At 36.9% G+C, this 10,434-nt stretch overlaps 1 pseudogene across 1 annotated transcript; it reads left to right on the forward strand.

Annotated features, from left to right (window-relative positions):
- Nucleotides 1–1,870: 1,870 nt before the first annotated feature.
- Nucleotides 1,871–7,567, forward strand: LOC114263204 (iridoid oxidase-like; annotated as a pseudogene). The gene is made up of 5 exons (XR_014341483.1): nucleotides 1,871–2,380; nucleotides 3,366–3,372; nucleotides 4,771–4,793; nucleotides 5,197–5,586; nucleotides 6,429–7,567. The product of XR_014341483.1 is annotated as an iridoid oxidase-like (transcript).
- Nucleotides 7,568–10,434: the final 2,867 nt, after the last annotated feature.

Consider the following 10,434-nt stretch of genomic DNA (forward strand, 5'->3'; position numbering starts at 1 on the left):
TTCTTTAAGGATCTTCGAAGATCTTCGAATTTTTCAACGGCATTCTTGAACCCTCTCATACAATAAGTAAAGAGATTTTTGAGTAATTTTTTTATTTAAAATTGTAAAAATACCATTTTGTCTCAATTTTATGCATTAAAATTACTTTCTTAAACCACCTCCCCCCCCCCCCCCACACAATAAAATATACTTTTCCTCATTTATATTTGGCAATTTTTTTATTCTAGTTTTTTCTTTCCACTTTCATACTCTTTATATATATATATATATATATATATGGGGTGGGCGCGGGTTACTTGCCGCCACAAAACTTCCAATTCGCTATCCGTCCGCCAGATTGGCAGATTGAAAAAAATCAATCCGCATCCATCCACCAATCCGGCGGATATAGATTGAGCGGATTGACGGATGGATGTAAATCGGTTTGGCGATTTAAAATTTTATAAATTTTCAACATAATTCAACTTGTGCACTTCTTTAACAATAATAATAATAAAAAGTATTACAGTCAATGACTTAAAAAAGTATTACAATCACTGCATGCCTCATCCAAAGAAATGAAGTTTAAAACTTTAAAATATTACAACCACTACATAGCTCATCTAGATATTATAATCACAGTATGCATCATCCACATAAAGTATTACAATATGTGGTTCTTAAAATATAAAAATAATTCAAACCACCAAAACCATGAACATAGCAGTTGTAGAAATCGTATGTCTCTATATTGTTACATCTATATCTATTTTTTAAAATCAAAATCAACCAGCATATATCATTTTTTTTATTTATTATTTTTAGATTTAGATTTAAAAGCCAAAAAATATAGATAAATAATACATTTATTTTTTTTCAATTTAAAAAATATATTCAAGTTAAAAACTCTTTTTCAACAGAATATTTAAACTTTTTTTCAATTGAAAACACAAACAGAATATCTAAACAAATTGAAAACATAAAGTTTTACAAATTACTACGGGTGCTTGCGGTTTGGTAGTTCGGTTGTGGCCAAATAAACCTCAAATCCACTATCCGTCCAAAAATAGATGGATTGGAAAAAATAAATCCGCAACCGTCTGCTCGTTATCACGCATCCGTCCAAAATGCGGCAAATCGGATCGGTTCTGTTCAGTCAGTTTGGGCGAATCAGTATATCTGCTGCTCACCCCTAATATATATATATATATATTTGAGTTTTCTCAAATATAAATTAGACAAAATTATATATTGTCAATCACATGATATGAAAATATTTGATTATATATATATAACTCATATTTTTGGCATAGACTCGAACTCCAATATTTATATATATATTTTTTATTTTATATGATAACTAACATGACATTTTATATTTAATTTTGAATAGATATTAATTTTAAAAATAAGTTGAGAAAATTTTAAAACATAAATGTCCAAAGAATAAAAAAATTAAAAAAACTTAAAAGGACCCTCCCAAAAGAAAGGCAAAATATAATTTAAAAAAAAAAGGTGCTAAACAATATGTCAGATTTTTTTATTTTATTTTATTTTATTTATTTTATTATTTTTTAACTGTGCAAAATGTATGATTGTTGTCAATCAACTTGTAATTCAGGGCTCCTTATAAAAAAAAAAAAAAAAAAAAAAAAGAAGAGAAATTACAAATACATTTGTTGAGGTTTGTTTAATAAAAAAATTTATTTTTTATAAAATTAAAAACTCTAAGGGATATAATGTAATTTTTAAAATTATAATGAATAATTTATAATTTAAGTAAATTTTAGAAGTGTATTTGTAATTTAATTTAAAAAAATAAATAAATAAAATAGTAATTCGGGGCTCAATAAAGCAAAGCAGAGAGGCAGAAAGCCTCAAAAACACAACAATGGACTGGGTGAGTTCACCACCTTGGTTCACTCCATTAACTCTTCTTCTTCTACCCCTTCTTTTCATCTTCTTCAAATATGTCCGACCCGGCCCTAACAAACACAGACCATCCGGCCCACCGGGTTGGCCCGTGTTCGGCAACATGTTCGATCTCGGACCTATGCCCCACCAGACCCTACACAAGCTCCGACCCAAATACGGACCCGTTCTGTGGCTCCAACTCGGGTCCATGAACACCATCGCTGTCCAGTCAGCCATGGCCGCCGCAGAGCTCTTCAAGAACCACGACGTGCCTTTCTCTGACCGCAAAGTTCCCCGCGCACTAACCGCCTTCGATTTCAGCGACGGAACCATCGCTCTCGGAAACTACGGCGGTTACTGGCGGACGATGCGGCGGCTCTGCTCCATGGAGTTCCTTGTTACTCGGCGGATCAACGAGACGGCCGCCGTACGACGGCGGTGCGTCGACAACATGGTTCGGTGGATCGACGAGGCGGCGGCGGTTGCCGTGGAGGTGCTGTTGTAATTTTAAGTAAAAAATATAAAAAATATTACATATCAGAAAAGTTTTACTAAAATTTTTACTTAAATATTTTCCATAGGTGTAGAAATCATGTAAATTAACATTTAATAAAAATTTTAATAAAATTTTTATATTTCTAATATTACTTTAAAAAATATTTCAAAGCGCAAAATTCAATAAATTTTTGTACTTGATATGAGAAAAAATAAATAATTCTCATCACTAGTTTAACGAAGTAAAATGTTAGACACTTTTAAATTTTTTTAATAAGGCCACGAATTTAAGTGTCTGAACCGGAAAATTACTTGTTTGTTCTTGGGATAAACTTAGATGATATTATTCTTGATTGAATCTATAGAATTTATCATATTTTTGTCTCTTTTTATGAGATAATAAGACTTTTATCTTTTACATGGGGAGTAATATTTTAAAATTAACTAATAACTTCTTATTTGAACCCTCCTTTAGCTATCCAAATTTTCTAAATGTGTGATTAAAATTAAATATATATAATATAAAATTTATGTGTAAAATAAAGGGAGGTTTATTTATAAGTCATTTTTTAGACACGTATGATAGGTTAAGTCTTGTGTAATTTCTTATAGAGTCTCAAATCCTATTTAGATAGGAATGTATTCTACAAGATCTTACATAAATGTAACGTGACGTGATACTTACATAAACGTGACGTAACGTGATACCTACATAAACGTAAAGTAACGTGACACTTATATAAACGTAACGTAACACCTACATACACATAACGTAACGTGCTACGTTACGTTTCGCAAACTTAATGAGTTTTTATTTTTTTAAATTGAATGTGAAAATGTTGCTGGTTTATGTTGGTGTCACGTTACGTTTCATATAAATATGATCTATGATAACATTTAATTTCATGTTACGTACATCTGTCACGTTACATTTATATATGTGTCATATTAACAGGTGTCATGTTACGTTTACGTAGGTATCACGTTACGTTACGTTTATATAGATATGATTTATGGTAACATTCAATTTCCTATATATGATTTTACTATTATTTATGATATTAACAACTAATATTGAGAGTAAATATTTCAACAAACTTTCTACAGGACTTATGAGAACTTAAGTTTTTTAATAGGATCATATGTAGTATAAGTCTCTCTAATAGGATTTATAAATAATTTTTCCTAAAATAAATTTGAAGCACATAATAATTGAATTTTTTTTTTAAATAATTAAGTATGAATTTAAAATTTTTATCAAACATTTGTGTGACTTTTATCAAACATTTATACGAGGGAAACCTATAGAAACCCTAAAATTTTTATCAACCATTCACAGGATATATATTGAATAACAATTAATATATTATTTTTATTGGAGTGTGGTGTGGGACGGTTTCATAATGTTTTATCCTTTACAATTATGTTTGGCAACGTTTATATTTTCAGTTTATATTTATAAAAATTTTATAAATTGATTTTTGTTTATTTTTTATTTATTTTTAAAAAAATATAAACTACAAACGCGTTTGGTAATTAACAAAATGTTTAAAAAAATTGAAAAATATAAAAAGAGTGAGAAATGGCAAGTGGTGGCAAGTGGCGGCGGAAGACAGTGGTGAAAAGTGGTGACGATGGGTGGTGGGTAGCTGGTGGTGGTGGGTTGTGGCGGGTGGGTGGTGGTGGTGGGTGGGTAGGTAACGGGGGTGGGTGGTGGGTGATAGCGAGTGGGTGGTAGTGGTGGTGGTGGTGGTGGTGGGTGGTGGCGGCGGGTGGTGGTGGTGGATGGGTGGGTGACAGTGGCGGGTGGCGGGTAATGGGTGGTAGCGAGTGGGTGGTAGTGGTGGTGGCAGGTGGGTGGGTGGGTGACAGTGGCGGGTGGTAGCGAGTTGGTGGTGGTGGTGGTGGCGAGTGGCGGCGGTAGGTGGGTGGTGGATGGCGAGTGGTGGTAGGTGGTGGCGGGTGGTGGTGGTGGTGGGTGGGTGGGTGGGTGGGTGGCGGTGGCGGTGGCGGGCGGTAGATGGTAGCGAGTGGGTGGTGGTGGTGGTGGCGGCGGGTGGTGGGTGGTGGCGGTAAGTGGGTAGTGGATGGCAGGTGGTGATGGGTGGTGGCGGGTGGTGGTGGTGGTGGGTGGATGGGTGACGGTGGCGGGCGGTAGATGGTAGCGAGTTGGTGGTGGTGGTGGGTGGTAGTAGTAGGTGGGTGGTGGATGGGTGGCGGGTGGTGGTGGTGGTGGATGGTAGGTGGTGGATGGTGGTGGCAAGTGGGTGGTGAGTAGTGGTGGCAAGTAGGTGGCGGGTGGTGGTGGTGGTGGTGGTGGCGGGCGGTGGATGGTAGTGGCGGGTGGTAGGTGGTGGCGGGTGGATGGCATGTGAGTGGTAGGTGGTGGTGGCGGCGAGGGGTGGGTGGTGGTGGCGAGTGGCTGGTGGCTGATGGGTGGCGGGTGGTGGCTGGTGGTGGCAAGTGGTGGTGGTAGGTGGGTGGTGGTAGCGGAAGACGGTGGTGGAAAATGGTGGCGGGTGGTGGTTAGTGTTGGGTGGTAAAAAAAAAAAACTGAAAATTCAAAATGAAAACACATTTTTTGTGTTTTCATTTATTGGCCAAATTTATAAACTGAGACCACTGATTTATAAATCAAAAATTTTACCAAACAAGTTTTTATTTAAGTTTTTAAAATTTTTGTAAATATAAACTGAAAACTGAAAACGTAAGTGTTACCAAACGACACCTATAAATTTTTATTTTTTATTTTTAAACATTTTGATTTAAACAAATGTCTTTTACCCCTTCAATTTTGAACAGGTGTAGCTGAGTCGCTTCCTCTTTCTCATGTCGTTCAACCTGGGGGGAATTCTCATGTTGTCGAGGGATCTTCTGGACCCAGAATCGGAGGAAGGATTTGAATTCTCGGATTCTATGAGCAAAGTTATGTATTTGGCAGCGATGCCTAACTTGGCAGACTAATTTCCGATCTTGAAATGGGTCGACCCACAAGGAATCAAGAGGAGTATGAAGAGGGAATTGGAGAAACCCATGAAGATTGCGGCGAGGTTCGTGGAGGAGAGGGTGTTGGAGAGAGAGTCGGGGAGGAAAGAGAAATCGAAGAAAGATTTTCTGGATGTGTTGCTTGATTATGAAGGTGATGGGAGAGAAGACCCTCATAAGATTTCGGAGAAGAATGTCAAAATTATCATACTTGTAAGTATAATTCAACCAGAAGACTTTTATGTGCGTAGCTACAAATGCTCTCCAAATTTTTCTATAATATTATCTAATGGTTATAAAGTTGTGTTATGATCAAAATTTTGAAATAGATTTATAAAAAATAAATTTATGATCCAAACATTACTTAAATAATATTTTGGATTTAAAGAAAAAAAACAAGAATGAATTGTTTTTAAAAAAATTGAAAATAATTTTTGAAAACAAGTTTTATGTGTTCTTTGAAAAATGGGGGGATGTCATCGGTATACCGAAGCTCGTCACTTATTGATGGAATTTTCGAAATTTCAATTTTTAGGAAGAAAAAGATTCAAATGACTTTTCAAAATTTCACTTTTATACTTTTGATATTGAAGGTTGTTTTGGGAAACAACTGTTTTAATTATTTTTTTTTTAATATTTTAAAAAAAAACACGTAGAAAAATAAAAGAAATAGTTAATTTCTTTAATTATAGGACAAATTACATATACCTCCCTCGAGGTTTATTTAAATTACAGATACTCCCTTGAGTTTCAAAAATTACATCCTGCCCCTTGAAGTTTGTATTTTCATAACAATTTGTCCCCTGAGGTTTATATTTCATAACAAATTACCCCTAATTTGTTATGTAAATATAGCATTTAGAGGAGAATTTGTAATTTCTCAAATTTTAGGAAGTATTTGTAATTTAGCCAAATCTCGAGAGGTATATGTAATTTTCCCTTAATTATAACTTGTTGGCTAAAAAAAGCTAGCTCCCAAATTTACCCATAGAATAGAAAATTTAGATTTTGTTATGAAATGTTTATTAATATTATGAATGCACTACTACATATAGGAAATGTTTATTGCCGGATCAGAAACTACAAGTATCACCATGGAATGGGCTATGACAGAGCTTCTACGCAACCCTAACTCAATGATAAAAGCGAAAGAAGAGCTTGACCAAGTTATCGGACTAAACAGAAAAGTCGTAGAAAGTAGAAAGTGACATGGATGAATTGCCATATTTGCAAGCCGTGGTGAAGGAAACACTTCGACTACATCCTCCACTTCCCTTTCTCCTTCCTCGGAGTGCGTCAGAAGATACCAACTATATGGGGTATCACATACCTAAAAATACACAAGTGCTCGTGAATGTTTGGGCCATTGGAAGAGATCCTGATTGTTGGGACGATCCTTTGTCTTTCAAGACCGAGAGGTTTATTGGTTCAAGTATGGAGTGGAGTACAAGGGACAACATTATGAGTTGATTCCATTTGGAACAGGGAGGAGGATTTGTGTGGGCTTTACCTTGGCTCATAGGGTGGTTCACTTTGGTTTGGCCACTTTGTTACAGGCTTTTGATTGGGAGCTTCCTAGCAATTTCACTACAGAGAACATGGACATGTCTGAGAGAATGGGATTGAATTTAAGAAAGTTGGTGCCCTTGAAAGCAATTCCTAAAAGGAGAAAAGTGTGTGGATGAAGTCATTACCCACAATCCAAATCTACTTGGTTTTCTACTACTCTATGTGAAGGAATAAGATGTATATTTCATGGATATCTTTATCTAGAGTTTCAATTTGTATAAGATGTCATTGTGATTCAACTCTTTCTTATTCAATCACTAAACCAAAAACAATAAATTTAGACGCATGAGATTAAATACAAGATGAGATGGATATGTCTCATATTAGGATTGGTCCTTAGCTAAGGCGAGTAAGGGTGTCTAGGGTTTTAAAATTGGGTTTTTTACTGGCCAGTCTTACTTTTTACATTTATTCCCCTTTTAGTCATGAATTTTGCTCTTGTGCACCAATAGGTCCTGAGCCTCTTTTTTTTTTTTTGGTACCGTTTTAACCCTTTCCTGTTTTGGCGCTTTTCTGTTTGGATTTTCCATCAAAATATTGTGTTGTGGGTATGGGTTTGTGATTTAGATTTCTGTGGAACTTCAAGATTTGCTAATGCATTTTTGTGGAGCTTTGTGATTTGTGATTTCGCGCTTGGTGTATCTTCGTGATTTGTGATTTGTGATTGCGCGCTTGGTGAATCTTTTTATTTTGCGATTTCGCATTTGGTGTATAGTTACATTTTGTGATTTGTGATTTTGTGAAGGTAACTTGACCAGTATGTTTGATTTTGATTACAATTTCGATGTTTTGGTTTTTTTTTTTTTTTAGTTTGAGTTGGTGATTTTGATTTTGTTGTGATATTGTTGTTATTCTGTTGTTTCTGCTATAATTGAATTTGTATTTTTATCATGATATTGAAAGCTTTGAGACATGTATATGTCAAGAATTTTAGATTTTTTTTTTTTTTTAGTTACGAAATTGTTTTGATTGAATACAGGTGCTGGTTTGTGTAGACACCCTATTTTTGACCGACCTTAAGACTCAGACGTCATCGATTGAGCGCTCGGTGATAGTGCATGTTGTGCTCGTTTTGAGTTTCCGGAGTTTTGGCTGAGAGCCTTGCCTTCGGGCCTCTGAACTCTTTGTGATTTGGCTCGGTTTGCGGACCAAGCCTTGTTTTCCTTGCCTGAGGGAAGGAAGGGTCTTGTAAACCCCCTCTTGTGGTCGTAGGCCACTTTTTGCACTTGGAGACTAGTTTCCGATTTTTGGAGCCTTCGGTCGCGCGTTTTTTCTCGGGACCGCTTAACGTTCTCTGTTTGGCGTGGTTTTGGAACCATACCTTGTTTCCTTGGCCTAGAGGGCCATTATGGTTTGGGAGACCACTTTTATGGTTGCAAACCCCTTTTATGGTCACAAACCACTTTTGGTGCTTGTCAGCTAGTTTTCGAGGCTTCCGGCTGAGTGCCTTGCCTCCCAAACTTTTGTCTTACATCCGTTTTGGTTTGTTTTTGGTACAAACCTTGTTTTCCTTGTTTGGAAGGTGGTACAAGGGTGGGAGACTAGTTTCTCTCCCCGCAAACCACTTTCCTTCCTGCCAGCCAGTTTTCTGGTCTGACAACTGGTCTCCTTGGTCTTTGGGCCATCTTTTCTGGTCGGCCACCACACCACTGCATTGTTTTCATGCTTTAGACTCTGTCTCACCATGGCCAACCAGTTTCATTTTGGGAGACCACTTATGGTGGTCGGCCGACCCCTTAAAGTAGCTAGCCAACCACTTCAAGTGGTCGGCTGCTTTTTGTCACATTTTTGGAGATATTTTCTTCCAACTGGCACAGCTGGAAGGCACTGAAACCATCCTCCATACGTGTATGGAGGGATGGCCTTGAACCCTTAGCTTCTTCAAGAACCTTGAGCCTTGCTTCTCTATAAGAGGGAGGCTCCCCCTCCCTCCTCTAGGTTCAGTTCTTGAGGCTTGAGAGTTATACATACATACATGTATCTATCTTGCTCTTGTTCTTCATTTTGTGCCTTAAAAGTGTTATTTTATCACACTTTTGTACACAAACACACACTCAAACACCACCCTTTTGTTGTTGAGATGCTTAGGAGCTGGTTTTGAGGTTTTTGGTTTGGTTTGAGCTTGAAAAACTTATTGGAGTTGTGGCTTCAAAAGTGTTCTTCAAGGGTGAGCCTTTTACTCCTTAAACCCTTATTTTTGCTTAAGCTTTTAGCCCAATTTGCTTGTTGATTTAAGCTTAACTCTTAACTACAAAAAGTTCTATTTTTGCATGCTTAAGATCTTTGTTTATGGTCACTTTTGTGTTGGGGGTTGTCTACCCCCTCTTAGGCCTTGTTTGGCCTTGCTTTTTGTACCTTCTTTGTGAGCTTTTGGGACCACCTTCTTTTGGCCTTCTCACCACTGAAACTCAGAGGAATTTCAGTGGTGAGAAGGTGGTTTTGAGGTCCCAAATGGGAGAGGGTCATTCCCTTCTCCTTGTGTCTTATATATTTGCTTTGAATGCCTCATGTTTGAGCATGTTTATTAAGTTTATGTTGGTCATATCTTAGCTTGTATTTGGGCTTATTTTAGCATGGCATGCCACTGTTTTTACTTGGTTTTGTCACTCCATGCATGCCTAATACACTTGTAGTGTAAATCACACAAACTAGGCTTGTATGCTTCATGAAGTAGCATGTCATTCTAGCTTGTTTTGTGTCCATTTCAGCATATTTTTGGTGATGTTTTGCCATGTCATACCTCTCTTAGGATTTGGTTTGGTCACCCCTTGCATGCTCCTTGCACTTGTAATGCAATTCCTTGAATTAGCCTAACATGCATCATGCCTTATCATGTCATTCTAGCATGCTTTTGGCTTAACTTCAAGAAGCTTTTATCCATGTTTTAACATGCTTTAGTTCTGATTTGTATTGTTTTGGTCATGCATGCCATGCTTTGTATAGCTATAATGCATTCTAGCTTGTTAGGTTTGTGCATCAAGTCCACTAGCATGCATTACTTGGACAATTTGAATGATTTGGTATCATTTGTAATGTGATTTCAATATATGTAATGTTTCCATGCACTTGCATTTATCACTCTTTCAATGCGTTGGAGGGTTTGCCCTTTATGCCTTAAACATAAACCATTGCGTATGCCATCATGCCTAAGCTTGTGAGCTATTATTTCAACGTGCTTTTGGAGTTATTTTGCCATGATATAACTCTAATTTTTGTTAGTTAAGTCATCGCATGCTTAATCTTGATAGGTGTAGTGTAATCCACCTTATTTGCCTTGCATGATCCATGGTTTATGCCTTTCATGCTAGCTTATTTTGGCTTCCTTCCATGCATGTTTTAGACTCATTTTGACATATTCTAGGACTGTTTTGGGTTGCCTTTGCCATATGCTTCATGTTTTGCATAGTTGTAGTACAAATGTCTATGCTAGCTTCAAGCTTTGGGTGCCATAACATGCTTCATTTGTGTTTGTTTGGATGATTTGGCATCATT

Source organism: Camellia sinensis, chromosome 10, assembly GCF_055761805.1.
Source record: "Camellia sinensis isolate YWXY chromosome 10, ASM5576180v1, whole genome shotgun sequence".
In the NCBI taxonomy this organism is placed as follows: Eukaryota; Viridiplantae; Streptophyta; class Magnoliopsida; order Ericales; family Theaceae; genus Camellia; species Camellia sinensis.